Consider the following 19468-nt stretch of genomic DNA (forward strand, 5'->3'; position numbering starts at 1 on the left):
TTTTGCCCATTTTGCCAGTTAAATATTTTTTGATGGCTGATGCTTAATAAATACTGTAAGTACCAATATATATATTAACTGAGTGGCACATACTCATGTCCTTGCTCTAATCTAGATATGGGATTGACTGGGTGTAAACTAAACTAGAAATTATCCACAGTAATTTTCCATCTTTAATCAGTGAATGGAGAAACAATTTCCACTCACAAAGGTACATTGGTATGGTTTGTAAGTGGATTCCTTGAATAGGGTTGCCAGGTCTGCTTCCAAAAAATAGCGGACAAGCTGTGTGTGTGTGTGTGTGTGTGTGTGTGTGTGTGTGTGTGTGTGTTAAGTAGTAAATTTTTTTAAAAAAAATTACAATTAAATTATATATTTTCTTACATTTTAACACGTATTAAAATAATCACTTCAAAACTTTACTTAAAATTCAAAACATCAAATATATTATAATAATATGTAAAATATTAAATTACATTTTACTTTGCTGTCGTGTGTATTTTTTATTTGATCAATTCTTTGTGTTTAAGGAATAATTCTTTAATTTCAGAACAACGTTGAGAAATATTTAAAAATATACAAAGTTCACTTCGAACTGATAGTACAAGCAGTCGGTTACGTTCGTCAGTCCACAAATTTCCCATGATGCTGAAAATTCATTCAACGTTTGCATTTGATACTGGAATTAATGCACAATACTGGAACAGTTTCAGTAAACTCGGAGCTGGCTCTTTCTTGAAAAAGTACGTCCACTTATCAAGGGATGAATCGCCCTGCAGATGAACATAAACTTCTTCTAAGGCAGAAATTTCATCAAAGAGAGTGTTGGGTGGAAGTTCTTCTCGCCATGATGATAATAACCAGATGTTCGTCATTTCTTCTAAAGTTGGAGAATTATTGCGATCAATTAGATTGAAACAACTTAGCATCTCATATACTGAATCGGTGAAATTATACCACTTTTCTAGGTACGCAATGGCTCTTTGATACACGTTGATGGCTTCTTTCTTGAACTTTTGCATGGCATTCTCAGGCAAATGTTTTTTACATAAGGCAAATAAAACTTTCATTCCAAAAAACTGCTCATTGTATTTTTTTTGCAAAGAATCACGCAGCTACACATGATAATGTGAAGATCACATGCAAGAATTTTCTTGCTTTCCAGCTTCAGTAGGCTGTCTTGTATTATTGACATGAAGAAGTGCGTGAAATATAAATACAATTCTGAAATTGTTGGTTCATCGTCTTTTGCGAGTTCATTTTCCTGATCCGAAATAAGGTTCCAGATAACCTTATGGCACTCATCAGATCCAAGAGAAATAAAATACGATTTTAGAGGTATCCAGTTTAAAAGAAGTCTTTCGACTGCTTTAAACAAACTTAACCAACGTGTTGGAACATGGCGCAAAACTTCATGGAATTCTGACTCGCAAAACTCAAAAAATGATTTCAACTCTTCTTGTTTCTTCGCAGAATTCGAAAATTCGGCAAAAACCTTCAGCACTACATTTTTGATATCAAAAAAATAACTGCTTTAATGCATTTTTTGCACTGTTGTGTAAAATGTGATTATTGCAATGAGCATTCGATCTTTGTCTCATTCTAATTTATGAAAAAAAAGACAAAACGCGATTCTCCTATCCTTATTCTCTTAGACTGTACAGCTTTAGATTACGTACCATTTCATCATAAAGCTTTTGAATAAAAAAAGTGTCCACTATTTTGTGAAAAAAAATAGTGAACAAAATGTGAAAAAAGTGGACTGTCCGCTCAAATAGTGGACACCTGGCAACCCTACCTTGAATTTTGGTGCCCAAGATGACTACATACATTAAAGAACAGAATTAGTCTTCCATCTGTTCAGCAGTTTATCTCATTCAACTAAGACATCACAGGCATGAAATATCTTTCCAGATTTGTAGTTACCTATTTCCAGACACAGCATGTTCTCTCAGCATCCAGTTAGCTTAAAAAAAAAAAAATCAACAGTGGGCATCACTGAAGCTATCAGTTGGAAGAGCTGCTGCAGATTTGCTGAAAACAGAAAATGACTCAGATGATATAAAAGGGGAAAGGAAATGAAAGGACCTACAAGTGATCTTTGCAAATTGGCATTTGTAGAAGCACTGGGAAGTTCAAACTCGAAACTTTTTTAGATTTTAGAATGACAAAATAAAACATTGAAACAGCACTTTGGTGGTGAACCCAGTGAGACACTCTGTTACCATTTATCTTACAAATATAATCCTAATATTAGATTCTTGCATTGCAAGTTTAATTATACAAATATAATTTTAATCCCCTTCTGTGTAAGGATAGCTGAGTAAATATCTACCAGTATTTATTATTTCATAGAAAAGTCTACTAAATAACAGTAAACAGCTTCACCCATATTCAGGCATTAGCAGAGTCTGTGCTTTATTTCTTTCTTTGTTGGGGTTATTATCTATCTATCATCTATCATCTATCATCTATCATCTATCATCTATCATCTATCATCTATCCTATCCTATCCTATCCAATCCTATCCTATCCTATCCTATCCTATCCTATCCTATCCTATCCTATCCTATCCTATCCTATCCTATCCCATCCCATCCCATCCCATCCCATCCCATCCCATCCCATCCCATCCCTCATCTATCTATCTATCTATCTATCTATCTATCTATCTATCTATCTATCTATCTATCTATCATCTTGCCTTTATTATTTTTACAACTAACTCAAGGCAGCAAACGTATCTAATACTCCTTCCTGCTCCTATTTTCTCCAGAATTAAACATTCATTCTTGTATTTGCTGAAAGGCTTAGATTAGAACATCCTTTCTTCTAAACATTTAATTCCTTGTAAGTCTTGGAACTTCACCAGACATGGAAAAAATGAATGCCAAACTAATATTGAACTACTTATGCATGGTATTATCTATTGACGTGCAACTCACTAGAATTGCATGGAATTTGGTGATATGCCTTCTCTCCATTCTGCTATCAGCTGATCATGCCAGCACTATTTATGATTTCTTTAAAAAAGCAGTGTATCACCCAATTCAGTTTTGCTACGTATCTTGGACCCATAGTCCATCAATAATCCAGAGCCTTCTCACTGAAGTTCTGCTTTTTCATCTAACTTGGAATGGTACTCTCCTCCCTATTACCATATTTTCTTCTTATATATCAGATATATCAGATATGTTTACATTTCATCCATTTTAAAAAATACTTTTTTTTACTTTGTTATTTTTTTTTTTGCCTGCTCGCTCTATCCGTATCTATATTTTTATTTAGTTTTTTCTCTCTTGTTCAATTGTTTTTGTTCTTTGGAAAAAGAACTAAATAAATTGGTTTCATTGACAATCGCAATAAAGATATCCAAGGGCAAAAGTCTCTCTCTTTCTTCTCTTCAGTCTAAAAATTTTATTTAGTTTATTCCCTATTTTAAAAGCATGCAGACTTCAAATGAGGCAGGCAGGCACTGGGAAAATTAGCATTATTTCAGAGGCTAAAATATTAATAGAGAAGTCAATAAGTGGGTAAAATGCTCAATCAGAGCCAGTCCACCTTGAAGATTATGATCATGAAGATTAGCATAGTTCCATGATGGTGAACCTATGGCACGCATGCCACAGGTGGCACACAGCGCCCACTCTGATGGCATGCAAGCCGTTGCTCCAGTTCAACTCTGCTGCGCATGCACGCATGCCTCCCACTGGGCAGCTGGTCTTCGGGTCTACCACGCATGTGCGTGGGGGTGGGGTGCATGTGAGGAGGCCACACACATGAGTGCAGGGGTGGGGCGCATGCATGGGTCACATGAGCATGTGTGGGGATGGGGCACATGTGCAGGAGCTGCATGTGCGTTGCATTTTGGGGGTTCGGGCATGTGCACGCAAATTTGTGTGCACACATGTGCGCTTTTGTGCGCACACACATGCACTTTGAGCACTCGGTCCGGAAAACGTTAGCCATTACTGGCATAGATTATAATAACATTTTTCCTGCTGTACCCCGATGCCACCTTAGACTTAAAATTCATGTTTTATTTACCTTGAGGAAAATGTTTTTGTTCCAGGTGCTGTCATTTCATCAGTTCCTCTGAACAGCATGTTAGCCTGAACAGGGAAGCTCACTCAAAGCATGATTTATTTCTTTAAACAGCAAGGAGTGAATAAAATGTGAGTCACACATTTGAAGCAACACTGGAAGAATAACTAGCAAGGCTTTTGATTACCCTTAAGAGCTGGGCTTTGCTGTCTCTTCCTATTGTCCTTTCTCTGAATGATTGACTAATGACAATATAGGAAGGAGAAGGAAAAGCTGCTTCTACTTGCTTCACCCTTTGCCTCTTGGTGATTCAATATACTTCATGCAGAACTGAATGATAGTAGCAGTGATAAGGCTGATATGATCCAATCAGTAACGGGAACAGTGGTTAGCACATTTATTATTCCACAAATCCTGATAGTGGTGGATGCTGAGTTGTCTCCCCAGCCTAGTGGCCTACAGTTCTGCTTCTACTGGTCATGGTGGCTGGAATTATGGGAGTTATAGTTTTAGTATATCTGGAAGCAGCAGTTTGCTTATTGTGGCAAAGGTAGAAATGGCATTGGACCCTTAATCTGTTTATAACTTCCCAAAATCAACATTCTTATTACCCTTTTCCTATTTAAAAGTTCTTTTGTTAAGGATTGAAGGAAATTTAGTGAGTAGGTCTCCAGCATGCCAGATTTTAATTATGTTTCCAGAGGGAGAAATAAACTGCATTTAAAAAAAAAATAAAAATAAAAATCAGGTATTCATTTTGCCAGAATGGTCTATTTGCAAACAATACTATCTGCAGTTATTGGAATTTACTATTTTTCTTTTTTAATTATATTTTTATTAAGTCATTTTAAGAAAAGGCAGAGGCACACAGGAAAAAAGAAAGGGGAAAAAAATCCAATTTGCAAAAATAAAGCATAGTGTGAATAAACAGGCAATTTACAAGCATCGTAGAATTTAGTTAAAATTGCCAATATTTCAGTGATAAGTTTTGAATAAATTTGATAAACTTTAAACAGCGGTACGGCTGTGATTGTCAGAGCCTTTTTTTAAAAAACTTTTTTAAAGCATTTTTTACTAGCTATTCGCCTGAACTGGTAGTAAAAAATGCTCTTAAAAGGTAAAAAAAAAAAGGCTCTGACAATCACAGCTGTGCCCCACAATCATTGGAAGCTTTTTTTTAACCTTTTAAAAACATTTTTTTACTACCGGTTTGGGCGAATAGGTAGTAAAAAATGCTTTAAAAAAGTAAAAAAATAAAAGGCTCCAACAATGGCAGGGCACAACTGTGAACCAGTAGCATTTTTTACTACCGGTTCAGGTGAACTGGCCCAAACTAGTAGCATTTCACCCCTGACTTGAAGACATGCCCACTCTCCGTATTTATTGTAGGATTTTAAAAACTATATTTGTTAAAATCATTAAAATTCAAGTAATATGTGAAAGTCAAGAGCATTAATTAGTATACTATAGATCAGGGGTCTCAAACTCAAGGCCCACCAGCTGGATGCGGCCCATGGGGTGCTTAGATGTGACCCATGGGGCCGCCCTCGAAACAGTGAAGGACCGCATGTGGTCCTCCCGAGCTCCATTTTTGCTGGCAGAGTGCTTAGGCCACCACAGGCACCCCAACATGAGTGATGTCAAGCTGGCCACATCCACCTTGGCCATGCCCACCCCAGCCCTCAATGAAACACAACCCTGATGCAGCCCTCAATGAAATCGAGTTTGCCACCCCTGCTATAGATCATAAAATGAGGTACCATAATTTCTTTTTGAGCAATTGAAGGCTTTATGTTAAGAGAAACCCAAATTTTACATATGGTACAAACCTGTATTTAGGATTATATTCCAAAAATGGGTTCCAACTTCAGTTAATTTTTTTTTGTCAGATTTAGTTTTACAATGGAAAGCTATTTTAAACTTGAAGATGTACTCCCACAGCTTAATTACCCATTCTTTTGCAGAAGAAACTGTGTATACTTTCCAATAGGTTATCCAATAAGTTATCTTTGCAGTACTGGTAGTTACCATGTACAAAGCTGATTTAGTATAGTTTGTGAGAATGTGAGGTTTGATTGATTATGGCCATCAAGTCATTTTAGGCTCCTAGAGACCACATAGATATATTTTCTCCATGATAATCCATCCCTAACCCATTCTTGCAGATCTCTTAAAAGGTACATTCATTGCTACTGTAACTATGGCATATTGAAAAGGAAATTCAGCTTTTGGAAATATATTTCATTCCATTAAAAATCATTTTCCAGAATGTTGAGCAGTACAACATTGTGCTAAATATGGAAAAATATCCAACCTGGTTATTATATTCCCAACAAGTTTTAGAATATAAACATTCCATTTTAATAATCAGTGTTTGAGTACTATGCAGCAGTAAATGCACAAATTTTCTCTTAGTATAATATCTTGTGTGAATGTAATGTTTTTTCCCCCACTGAAATTCCCATTGTTGCATATCAATTATTGTATCAAAATCCTGCCTCCATTTAATCATAAAGTCTTTAACTTGCTCTGTTCCTGAGTCACATTTCACCATCAATTCATAAAAAAGGCTCAGCAAAAGTGCCATGTAAAATTGACTATTTTTCTTTTTTTCGCCCATCTGGAGAAATTTTAACACTGTGTGCATCACACTCCATGATTTCAATATATCAAAATAGTTTCTAGCTGTTGATGGAGCATGGTTATGCTGGGATTTTCTCTTTCAATGATATGAGCTGTTTCAATAAGATAATGAGAAATTAGTCAACTGTTTATAAACAGATGCTACTTCCTCTGAGAAAGGCAGAGCTCATTTTGTTGTTTGAACAAATCTTTTACCTAAGCTATTTACCTAAGCTGTGATGGTAACGATCTGGTGCAATGCATACTATTCATCTTTTTTTTTTTTTTTATTGCAAAAGTTTTACAATTACATTTTCACCCCTTTTTTTCACCCCCCCACCTCCCTCCCCAAACTTCCCGTCCTCCCTAACCCTCCCTAATCCTCCCCCCCCCAGACTTCCCTATTATGTACTCATAACTAATAACACTGATATATAAACCTGAACCCATCCCTCCCCCTATATAATTTTTCCTCTTTTTCTCTTTACATTAAGATATTTCTAATACATTATTTTCAAATAAAAGCTATTTGATACTTTCTAGTTTGGTATTTGTTCTGAACATATTCTATCCACCTTTTCCATTCCCATTCATAAGTCTCTTGTGAACAATCCTTTAAGTATGCTGAAATCTTCGCCATCTCTGCAAAACTAGCCATCTTCAAAGTCCATTCCTCGATAGTAGGCAAAGCTTCATTCTTCCAATATTTACCTATCAACAATCTTGCTGCTGTTATCATATACAATATTAGTTTTATTTCACCCCGTGTAAAACCCTTAACTATACCCAATAAAAACAATTGTGGAGAGAATTGAATTTTTTTCTTTAAAACATTCTGCATAACCCACCATATTTTTATCCAAAAAGCCTTAACTTTCCTACAGGTCCACCAAACATGATAATACGTAGCATCCAAACATTCGCATCTCCAACATTTTGGCTGAACATTAGGGTACATACATGACAACTTTTTAGGATCTAAATGCCATCTATAAAACATTTTATAAAAGTTTTCCCTCAAGTTCTGCGACTGTGTAAATTTAACATTCTGAACCCAAATTTTTTCCCCCCATACTATTCATCTTCATAACTGTTCTAAGCTTGAGAGAAACTAATATTGCTTGTCACTTCCTAAAGTTCTAGAGTAAGAGATCAGATGTATGTCTTCTATCAAGTTATGATGGTTTTAATTGTCCAGATTCTATTTAAATTGGAAGCATCCCGAGACACTTGGACTGGAGAAGCTGACACACAGCAAAAGGAATATGCACTTTTCTTTTTTTTTTTAAAAAAAACCTCTTTACTGAACATTACAATTAAAAAGAAAAAATATATAAATGAGAAAAAGAGTAAAAAAAAAATAGAAACTGCAGAAAAAGAAGAAAAAATGGAAAGAAAAATAGAAAAGAAAAAATGAAAATATAATAAAGAAAAATAAAATATACAGTATAAAGAAATGACTTCCGCTTTCATCACAATACATATAAACAATTTTAGTAACATCATCTTCTCTTAAAATACAACAAACAATCCCTTTTCCCTACACCTCATCTCTTATATACAAACCAATTCTTAAAGCTTCCTTGTTCAGTCCTGGTCAGCAAAAGTCCATTAAGCATTTCCAGAGATAATAGCACACCAATTTTAACCTTGACTAAATAAATCAATTTTTTATTCTTTCCTTTCATCTTTAACAATTTTGAACTTCACTCCCTTCAAATAATGCCCCACCCCTTTTCATTTTGTCTCTTCTCATAAAATTGTTAAAAACATTAACAGGTTGCTTTTGTATATCTAATATAGAATATTTATTCAGCTCACTCTTTTGGTTTGTTATTTGTATATCCCTTTTAATTATTTAGACATTAACCAGATTCCCTTTGTATAATCAGTGTAACATTACATTATAATAGTGTAACTGTTGGCTTGAGGCAAGATGGGTGTCAAATAAATAAAACAATTTTTTCCATCTCATTCTTCTTGTCTCTTATTTTTAAATCCACAGTACTTTCAAATCAATCTCAGTCTAATCTGGTAAAATTTGTTCCCCTTCAATAGTATCTTTTAAACACAGTTTATAATTTATTTATTTATTTATTTATTTATTTATTTATTTATTTATTAGTCCAATTTATATGACTCAGGGAGGCTTACAATGCATTATAGCAATAGCCTGCATACTTTTTTTGTATATACTTGCTTATTAGGGATTTCGCCCCCCCCCCCCAAGCGGTGTTGTTCTATACAAAGTTGGTTTATTGCCCCCACAATCTGGGTCCTCAATTTACCTACCTCAAAAGGATGGAAGGCTGAATCAACCTTGAGCTTGGTGAGATTCGAACTTGCACTAATTGCAGGCAGCTGGCAGCTAAGTGCTAGCACTTAACAGCACTTTAGTCCGCTACACCACCGAGGCTCATAATGGCAGACACTCTTAAAATTATTAACATGTTACCTAGTTAGGGTAAATGAAACATCTGCAAGAATACAAGCAAGTTCAGAGAGCACCAAGGACCTGACATTCTGGGTTCATTTTTCACAAATATTTTTAAATATGTCTAATGTTAAAATATTTGCACCAATCTATATTAATAAATCGGTGTTCTTCTCTAACTGTAATTTTTAGTTTTTTCTGGTTCCCTCTAGTGTCTAATCTTCAAAGTCCCACACTATCTGGATTTTTTTTTCTTTTTAATCAAACCAGCAGCATTTTTCCCACAGGAAGGATTCTTAAATTAAATAAAATCTTATTTCAGATCCATCTGGACCCTTAATCTATTTATAACATCCCAAAATCAACATTCTTATTACTCTTTTCCTATTTAAAAGTTCTTTTGTTGGAGGATACAGAATACTAAACAATTTGGCATAAATGGTATAAGTAGCTGGAGGATAAGAAAAATGAAGCAGGAAAAATAAGGAGAAAAGATAGAATGACCAGAAAGTAAAGAAAGCAAGCAAATTCTTTGTTGTGCTCTTTTGTTGATGCTTCTGATGTTAGCTGCCCATTATAGATTTTGCGATATGGTAAAACCTAGAAATTTGAAGGTCCCTACTGTTGACACTGCGTAGTATTGTCTAGTATCGTAAGAATTTATTAAAGTATAAAAACTAGAAAATCAGCATGAATGATGAGAAATATATTGTAATTAAGAATGAATGGGACAAGCAGTTAAAAGAATAAATGTGAAGAGAAATAAGGGGAAATGTGAATAACAAAAGAAGACCATCAGGATATAGCTGTGAAGAAAGTTTATGTATATATGTTGTATGTTTTGTATTGTCAGATTTTGTTATAATAATAATTTTGAAAAATAAATAAAAGTTCTTTGGTTAAGGATTGAAGGAAATTCACCCAGTAGTATAAAACTTGTCACTCCAAAGGTTTTTAATAATTGAAAAATAGTTAAGTAGCAATTTCTAAAAATGATTAAGAAATGATGTCTGGACATGTCCATATGGGCTACAATCCAGCTGTGATCTTGATGGAAATCCCTCGACTCCCAGGCACTCAACTCACAAGACAACCACAAAAATCTCACTTCCTGAAGTCTAATCATGAGGAGCAGTTTTCCAATCTCATAATCTCTCCTTTTTCTCAAGAGACTTTGGCAGCTAGAATTCATTGTTTGGCACCAATTTCTGCTGCAATGCTGTCTCTGCTCCTTTAGGGATGTCTAGTTTGCCAAGAATTCTCACCATGTCAGGAATATATCAGGGGTGAAATGCTCCCAGTTAGGACCAGATCGCCCGATCTGGTAGCGATGGCGGTGGGTGGTTCGGAGAAATGGTAGCAAAAATCCCTGCCCCCCCCCCCCACATGCCCAGCTGAGCCGTGCAATCATCAGAGGCTTTTTTTTTTAAAATTTTTAAAAGCATTTTTTCAACAACCTCTTCGGCCGAAAAAATGCTTTTAAAAGTTTAAAGAAAAGCCTCTGATGATCACGCGGCTCAGCTGGGATCGAAAAAATGCTTTTAAAAGCCTCTGATGATCCCAGCTGAGCTGCGTGATCATCAGAGGCTTTTTTTCTTTTAAAAGCCTCTGACGATCAGGCAACTCAGCTGGGATTGTCAGAGGCTTTTAAAAGCATTTTTTTTACAACCTCTTCAACCGAAGAGGTTGTAGAAAAAATGGTTTTAAAAGTAAAAAAAAAAAAAGTTGGCCATGCCCACCCAGTCACATTACCCCCCCACCAAGCCAAGCCCACAGAACTGGTAGTAACAAATTTTAGATTTCACCACTGGAGTATATACATTTTCTTTACAATTCACAAGATTGTTTCTTTCCTTACATGTTCTTTTCCTGAAAACATTCCATATAACAAAATCTACAAGAAAACAATTACTCAATAATTATTTCTCATAATTTTCAGACTTGTCAGGTTTTCCAGAGAATTCATGATGATCTTAGAAAAAAAATTCTTGCAGATTATTTCCGCTATTGTTTATTTGTTCTGCACCAATCTATCAACTTTGGCATTTAAGACACTATTCTTCCCTGCATAAAGATTCTGATCTAGTCAAGTTATATCTGAGTTTTTTTGCCAAACCATATTTTGAATAAGGATTTAAATATCTGGAGAACTGTGATTTATTTCTGAGTCTGGGGTGACCTATTTCGCTACATCCACTCACTATATTATAAACCTGTGCAACATCTCCTTCAACTGGTAAATGCACAAAGAACATCTTTCATTTAAAAAACTTGATTTAAATGTTAATAATCTAATTGTATGCCATAAACGAATGTCAGAATAAATCTAGTTTTCCTAATGCATTCAGCATGCTTGCTTTTGTGGAGTTTTTTGTTCTTTCTTTGATTTGTATGATAACATTTTAAACTCTGTGGATATGATTCTTAGTGTATTAAGTAGTCTTCCTCAGCCTGGTGCCTTCCAGAAAGGCCCTTTAGTAGTTGAGGATTAAAGCAGTAAATTGAATGATTAGAGAAAATGAAGTCCAACCCATCTGTATATCCATGTAAAACATTCAGCTGGATAGTACATTCACCATTTACTGCTCGAAAGTCTGAATTATTCAGAGAGGAAGAACAGTGGCTCTGCACAGCGGTGCGCACAAAACACATGCACATTTCCATATGACAGGTCTATAACTTGCTAGATACATCTTTCCCTGCAAGACATTAGAGAAAAAACAACTGTCATGTATCATACTGCATCTATAATAAAATATGTGCTCTCTTTCTTTATCCTGTCATTTCAAAGGTAGAAAAATGATGGTAGACATTTCAGGGACCTGGTTAAGCTAGGGTTGTGGGGAAAGAGTCAAGGCAAATAAAAGTCTTATAACCATTCCTTCCCAGGTTTTTCAGATTTTCTTATCCATATCTCCTTCCCAGAAAATCTTGAGGCCAAGCATACCAGGACCAGAAGGGGAAAGAAAAATCACTTCCACTCTAAATTGTGTGCATTTTAACTTAGAAGAATATTTTACCACATTGCTGAAACTTAGAACACTCATATTTCATCCAAGCCCTTTTGACTGACTGAGCCACGTATTTGTGGCTCCTCCAATATCCCAACTGATTGCCATTTCTTAGCACTCGACCCCACATCATTTCCGTCTGATCATCCTTCTGCATAGTTTCTGGACTGTGATCTACTTTTTATCAGGACTACTGAGCCTTCTCAGTTTGTTTTTTTATTCAAGCTTCTGGGCAGTGACTTTTCTGCATGCTCCACTAACCAAACCCACCTGCACTGCTACATTCTGAGCATCACATAATTATGTGCTTCTTAATTGGAATTGTCACACAAACAATTTAAAAGACTGCAATACGTGTATTTTTGTTTTGTTTGCCTTCTAGCCTTATTTTCTTCCTTAACGTCAGTGCTAGGCAATGAGCAATTAATATGGTACATATAAATTAAATTAATATATAAAAAATAGACAGTGACCATAAACTTTTCCCTTGAAAAGCTGGCAACACTAATCATAGTCAGTGTATGCAAATTGTTCCAATAACTAGAAGGGGAAGTGTGATCCCTGCTTGCCAATTTTAATAACAGTGGAGTATAGCATATATGTCCACGGTTATTGTTCTTCTTACTATAATCATTCAGAGTTCTAAAAAGTCTCTTAACATGATGGAAGGCAAAAGCTCCTCCCAATTGGCAGCTCCCCCCCACCACTCCCACTTAACTGTTGCTTTTTTCTCTACATTATTTATCCTCTTTTCTGGATGCATGTTTAGAATGACAGGTTCATTTTCTACATTCAGGCATTCTACATTCTACATCTATCAAAGAGGAATTCTTTGTTTCCTGAATTTGCACATAGCATCCTGGTTTAGAGAAATGTAGTTGCAATCTTTTTCATTAGATCTGGTTTAGGTACAAGGGAGACCTGGGCTGGTGTTTATTTTTTAAAATCCAAAATGACCTGGAACACAAATACATAATAAAGTATCTCTTTGTATATCAGCATACCCATATATTACAATCTTCAAAGGAAGTTTTGTGGCTACATTCTGTTACTTATGTGGCAACAAACAGAAGCCTTTTAACCTGCACTGTTTTCAGGGCTGCAGGTGTATTTTCACTCAACTAGCTAGCAGTAACTGGCCAACCTTGAGTGGTCTCAAAAAAACTAGCAGGTTCAGATTTTATTAATCTTTAGATGGGAGACTACCAAGAAATTCCAGAGCTGTAGACTAAATGTCAATGAACCCAAGCAAATCAGAACTCTGAGACTGGGATCCTTCTCAAGGGTCTTTTTTATTGAGTACATCATATTGGCATAGCTTCAAAGGAAAACCAATTCTAAATCTTTCCCGTGGTTTCAGTATAATTAACCTAGGAAATAACCCCATCCCCAAGTGACATAGATCACATTGGCCAATTGGGTTAAATGTAGGCTCTTCAAGCACTCCTTTCCCAAGCTTATCTTGTTGCCAGTAGAGAGGATCTTGGTTCTCATGAGAAAGCTCTCTGTTGTATCTAGTAATGCATTCCAACCTCCTTTCCACCTTCCCCCTCTGTGTGGCAACTGAGGATCACAAAGATGGCTGCTGCCAGATTCAGTTCGAAGTTGACACTAAACTTGGAAGAAACCCATGCAAGTCTGTGAAGGTATCCAAAGTTGAGCTTGATTTAAAAAAAGACTGCTTTAGATTTTGTTTCCCTGTACACATAGTGTACACATAGATATTCCAAGCAGCTTAAACTACCCTGTTGTGCTTTTTTATTATTATTATTTTGATGTTCACTTTTTATTTAATTTTTTTTGTTGGATGAAAATTGTACTTATTCCCACTGTTCACCTAATAACTATTCAATGAAGAGTTATTTAGGAGGAAGGAAGAGTGCTCCCCACATGAGTGGGTGGTAAATGATTTCTTTCTTCTTATTTAATTCCATTCAGATGCAAAAGCAAGTGGGCGGATTTACTAGAGAAGAAGGAGAATGACAGTCCTGGTGGTTCCTCCGCTTTCATGAATGGGAAGCAAATATTACCAGGAATTATTTAAAATGCCCCACAGCCTGCAGCCCAATGTTTGTAAAATGGCTAGAAAGGGAGACTGGCAAATTGCCTGACAGGTCACTTGCAATCTGTCATTTTGCTGAAGAAAAATAGGTGGGATGTTTTACCAGTTCTGTGGTAAGAAAGCAGCTCATTATCTTATTGGGGGTTGGCCGAAGACCTTTTGCTGCACAACATTAATGGAGCCCCAGTCTATTCTAAAAGATCACAAAAGTGTAGGGATATGACCCAGTCTGACACAGGCTTATTTTCTCAGTCAAAAAATTCAACAAGAATCGGAATCAGTGGTGGATTGCTCCCGGTTCAGCCTGGTTAGGCCCAGTTCGGCCCGGTTTGGCCGAGCCGGTAGCAGTGACGATGTGACATCACTGAACCGGTTCTCTGTGACTGGAAGCTGAGCCCTCCCGTCCGCCCCCACTTTATTCCTACCTTTATTTCTCGGTTTTTAGCCCAGCTGATAGGCGCGGCAGAGTGGATTGCCGCACGTCAGTTGGCCAGAAACCTAACATGCTTGTGCTCTTCGCATGATCGCACACAAAGCGCTTACACAAAGAGAACCGGTAGTAACACCAGTTGGAACCCACCACTGATTGGAATGTTTTTCATTCAAAATCAGACATTTCATTTACTGGTATAATCCACCAGTTGATGGGTCTTTGAGCAAGTTGCTTCTCGAGAGTTCTTCTTACATTGCTAGCCATCCAAGTCTTCCCAATGTTCTATCCTATCAATTACACACACATGGCCAGCTTCTGATAATGAACTCAGGGTATTTATTGCAGTCATAAATCCTAACTGTAGCAACATAAACATATTGCAAACCGCAGGCTTTCTGCTTAGAGCAGGAAAAGCCAAAAGCTTACTTTTCGGATAGGCCAAAAACACAAACACCAATTCAGAAACAATGTAAGATTAAAGTTTAAATACTAGACAAAATATAACAATTATACTAAGATCCAGAGATGGTTTCTTGAGGAGGAAGTAAACCTTATGCCATACTGGTCCAGAGACTGGAGGAAAACAAACCAGATTACTAACTCTGGTGGTTCCACACCCCTAACATCAGCTTTGAATTTTTATAGATAGAGTAGCACAGTCCATAGCTATGTCTAAAGAAAGAAAAGTATGTCAAAAGCAATCATTGTTAATAAACAAATGAAAAAACAAAGCATAGTGCTTAATCCCTGCCTGGTCCAGTGTATGTAAGAGTTAATCTAGTAACTGAAGGAGATGGTGGTGCTTGTTTTTTTACCATGCCTATATTGTTCATTGTAACAATTGTTTCTTTCAATCTTTTTTCCTAAGAGGTCAAAAGCATGACAGAAAATCTGCATGGATGAGCTAACCAGAGGGATTAGAGATTTCACAAACCACCTGCAGGCAAGAATGTTTGGTTCATGTGAAAATTCACACAGCAAGGTTCCAATATCATCTCTCCCTTCACTAGCCAACCTTAGACAACACCATGGGATTTACTATGCCGAGGTAGCGCTCCAAAGTGTGAGGATGCTACAGTTATCAAGAGCTGACAGGCCATCACCGAAATACTACTGTCAAATTGACAAAGCCATTGTTAATGTTCCTTGCTTGCTTGAAAACTTCTGGAATAACACCAAAAGGCCATGTTCTACTTCAGGGCAACCTTCTAGCCTGGAGTTTGAACTTGTTTCTTGATATTTTCCCTTGCATTGTCCCTTCCCCACCACTCAGTGATAATATTTGAAAACAATTTCCATAGGCTTTTATCTTAAACAAACAAATCTGCCCCCTTTCTAATGCAACTTACAGACCAATGACTTTAATTAATCATTTTTTTAAAAAATCTATGGTATAATAAAATACTTAAAGCCCAAGAGACGTTGTGGCAGATGGGAAGAGGGAAAGCTCAGGAAAGAAGTGGGGTTGAAGGCAAAATGGAGTCCTGACAGAGTGCTGTGTCTCCAAGTGTTATATGATGTTTATTTATTCAGTATATGGTGAAAATGTTAAAAAGCACAGTTACATTCTTAATGAGCAAATATGAAGCTGTATCTGATATATATTTTATGTGATAAAGAATTTTAAATTGCAGGTTACTCAGGAACCCGTGTTAAAAGTCCATTAAGGAGGAATACAATTGATGATGAAAGTAAAAGCCTGGAACATTAGATACAGGTAGCTCATCCTGGTCTTGTTGCTCCCCAGCCTCTGACTATTAATGCAGAGAATCAGCTTTGGATAGAGACTCTTCTATTCTGGGCTATCAAGCTGGACCAAAAAAATATAAATTCAAATATCTTTATTACAGTTTTTGACCATTTTTTTACAGTAAAAAAGAGTTTGATAGAATAATCCTTTTAATCAAGGAGGGATTAAAGGGGAAGGAGGGAAAGGAGAAAAATAGGGCAATAAAATAAGATAATCGAATTAAAAGTTTTGCCCAACTGTATGACTTGTTAAAGATATTTGGCCACCTGATATATATATGGGGCTAGCTTCTCTTAAAAGGTAATAAACATAAAATTTATCAATGTTATCCTCAAATTTGGAGATGATTGGGAGAATCAAAGCACATTGTGGGACATCATAAAACGGACATGTGTGAGGATATGAGCAAGAGATTCTACCTCCCTGATTCCACAAGGCTAAGTTTCTACAAATAAAATCTTGAAATGAATGAAATCTTCCCACTATTAGAGCTGATGGGAGGACATCTAAATGGGCTCCAGGAAAAGCCTGTCTAAGATTAGGTTTAGATTGTATTACCTCTTAGTAGAGGGCTTGTGTCTATCTAAGATTTGGCAATAGTATTCAGGGGCCCTGGTCAGAGGTGGGTTGCAGCAGGTTCTGACCAGTTCTGGAGAACCGGTAGCGGAAATTTTGAGTAGTTCGGAGAACCGGTAGTAAAAATTCTGACTGGCCCTGCCCCCATCTATTCTCTGCCTCCCAAGTCCCAACTGATCAGCAGGAAATGGAGATTCTACAGTATCCTTCCCCTGGAGTGGGGTGGGAATGGCGATTTTACAGTATCCTTCCACTGCCAAGCCCACCAAGCCATGCCCACCAAATCATGCCATGCCCACCAAGCCATACCCACAGAACCAGTAGTAAAAAAAATTTGAAACCCACCACTGCCCCTGGTGACATCATTTGGATGATCAATATCCCTGATTCTTTTTTTTTCTATTGCTTTGGACTTCTCCATGGTTAATTGGCGTAAATATTTGGGAGAGAGGCCAAGACTGTAAAGCTCTTCTAGAAAGATATTGTTCCAATTAGATTGGTAGCTATCTGACAACAGAGGCATCAGGTCTGTAAGGTTAAACATGATTCTAAATCCTGAGATTTAGAATCCTAGTTCAAGACCAAGTCTTAATTTGGCTTCAAGCCTCAAGTTAGCACTGAGGGTGCATTTTGGGGTACCAAACAAAGTCCTAAAGAAATTCAGTTGAATGGTTTCCTAAGTGCTCAGGTTTGTATATAGGCCAAGTAATATCCCATATAATAGTTGGACAACTGTTTTAGCTGTAAACAGTTTGACTGCTGCTAGAATTTAATTTGCCCCCTGTTGCCTATAAAATTTAGTTATTGCTTGTGTGCAAAAAACAAAAACGCTAAAGAAGATGCTGAAGGACTACATTGGTCAATTGCTTGGAGCACCAACACAGTGTAGTTTCTTTGTTAAATTACCAGGACAAAAGGATACTTTTATACAGTACTAGCAGAAGCCACTTTGGCTAATTTCACATCGTGCAGATGTGTTATGATGGAATACTTTAAATTTGAACATAGAAGACAAACACCAAATTTATCCATATATGCATTGCTAATGCACTTAGGGAATTAGCTAAATTAGATAACTATACGTACTTTGAAGTTGTGATTTAGACAAAATGGAAGAGAATGATGTTTAATTAATATATGAAGGTACATACTGAATATTTCACCTATGGACTGTACTAAAAATATGATTGAATCCATCTTTGTATCACTCTGAGGGCTGTTAAATCTATACCAACAATAGATAGCATTTCACATGCTGTACAAGGTGCACGGCTTTTTGCTAAATGACATGCTACCAATTCTTCTCATTTGAGACCCTTTATAAAGCCATCATAATTGTTATAGGTTCTGTAAAGTTCCATTTGGACTGTCACATGCACCTAAAGTTTATAAACAAAGACCCCACAATAGACTCTGTTATTTAGTGCTATTTGGAATATGGATGATGATGTTTATGCAGCAAAACATGAAGTGTTTGTGATATACTGATGACAGTTTTTGAGACATTTTATAGAAAAAAAGACTTAAGCTAAAGAAAAACAAAGGCCACTTTAGTTTTGAAGAGAATGCTAGGATTTCCACGATTAGGACACATCTCACTGAAAAAAAATTAAACTTGATCCCAAGAAAGTAGAAGCTATTTTGCAAGACTCAGCTCCTGAAAACCTGGATTTGCTGTGTTCTTTCCTTGTTACCTGAGGCTAGCTTATAAAAACTATTTCTCATTATAGAAATATTTCGGAACTACTTTACCTGCTGACTGGTCTGCAGCAGCTGATTCTGTATTTCAACAACTGAAAGTTGCATTAATTAAGGAAACCTGTCTGATTTATTATAATTCGAATGTATCAAAATGATGCCTGCTTTGTGTGACTTGGTGCCATATTTTGTAAACTCAGGAGGATTGACCAAAGAAATTTATTGCTAACCTTTCACTTTCTTTGCTAAAACAGAGGTAAACCCAGGTTTAACATGTATGTTTAGAATATATGTGGATTATAACCATTTCAGTGTTTATTTACTGTATGGGGACATCTATGTGTGCTGTTAACTGTCAAATCACAAATCACTTCAACCACATAAAAACACAATTTTGTCATTTCAATTCAGATTCTCAGTTGGAGAGTACTATCCTATGATTGTGTTGTTCAACACATTTTTAGGATAATGGATGTAACCTATTCCTTGTCACATCCTCCATTACTTGATTCACAAAACTCAATGGTGGAGGAGGAGGATTATTGTGTTATTGATTCCTGTATGCTGGATTTTTATCAACCCTACCCTGCCTTGATTCTCAGCAACATATACTTTGTTCATAATTGTTCAATCCAACCAATGACCATGAATAATTCTTGCTGCATTTTCATTATTTAAGCACATTACTGCCAAACTTTCTGTACATTGTAATTCTTTTATAGCAGAAAGAAAGCATTGTAATACCTCATAAAATATAATGAATTGTTAAAGTTTACTCATGAGATACACCAAGATGCAGCACAAGCCAAACAAATTCTGCATGCTAAACTTGAGATGT

Source organism: Pituophis catenifer, unplaced genomic scaffold (assembly GCF_029215685.1).
Source record: "Pituophis catenifer annectens isolate HBS135680 unplaced genomic scaffold, rPitCat1.0.hap2 SCAF_1, whole genome shotgun sequence".
Classification (NCBI taxonomy): Eukaryota; Metazoa; Chordata; class Lepidosauria; order Squamata; family Colubridae; genus Pituophis; species Pituophis catenifer.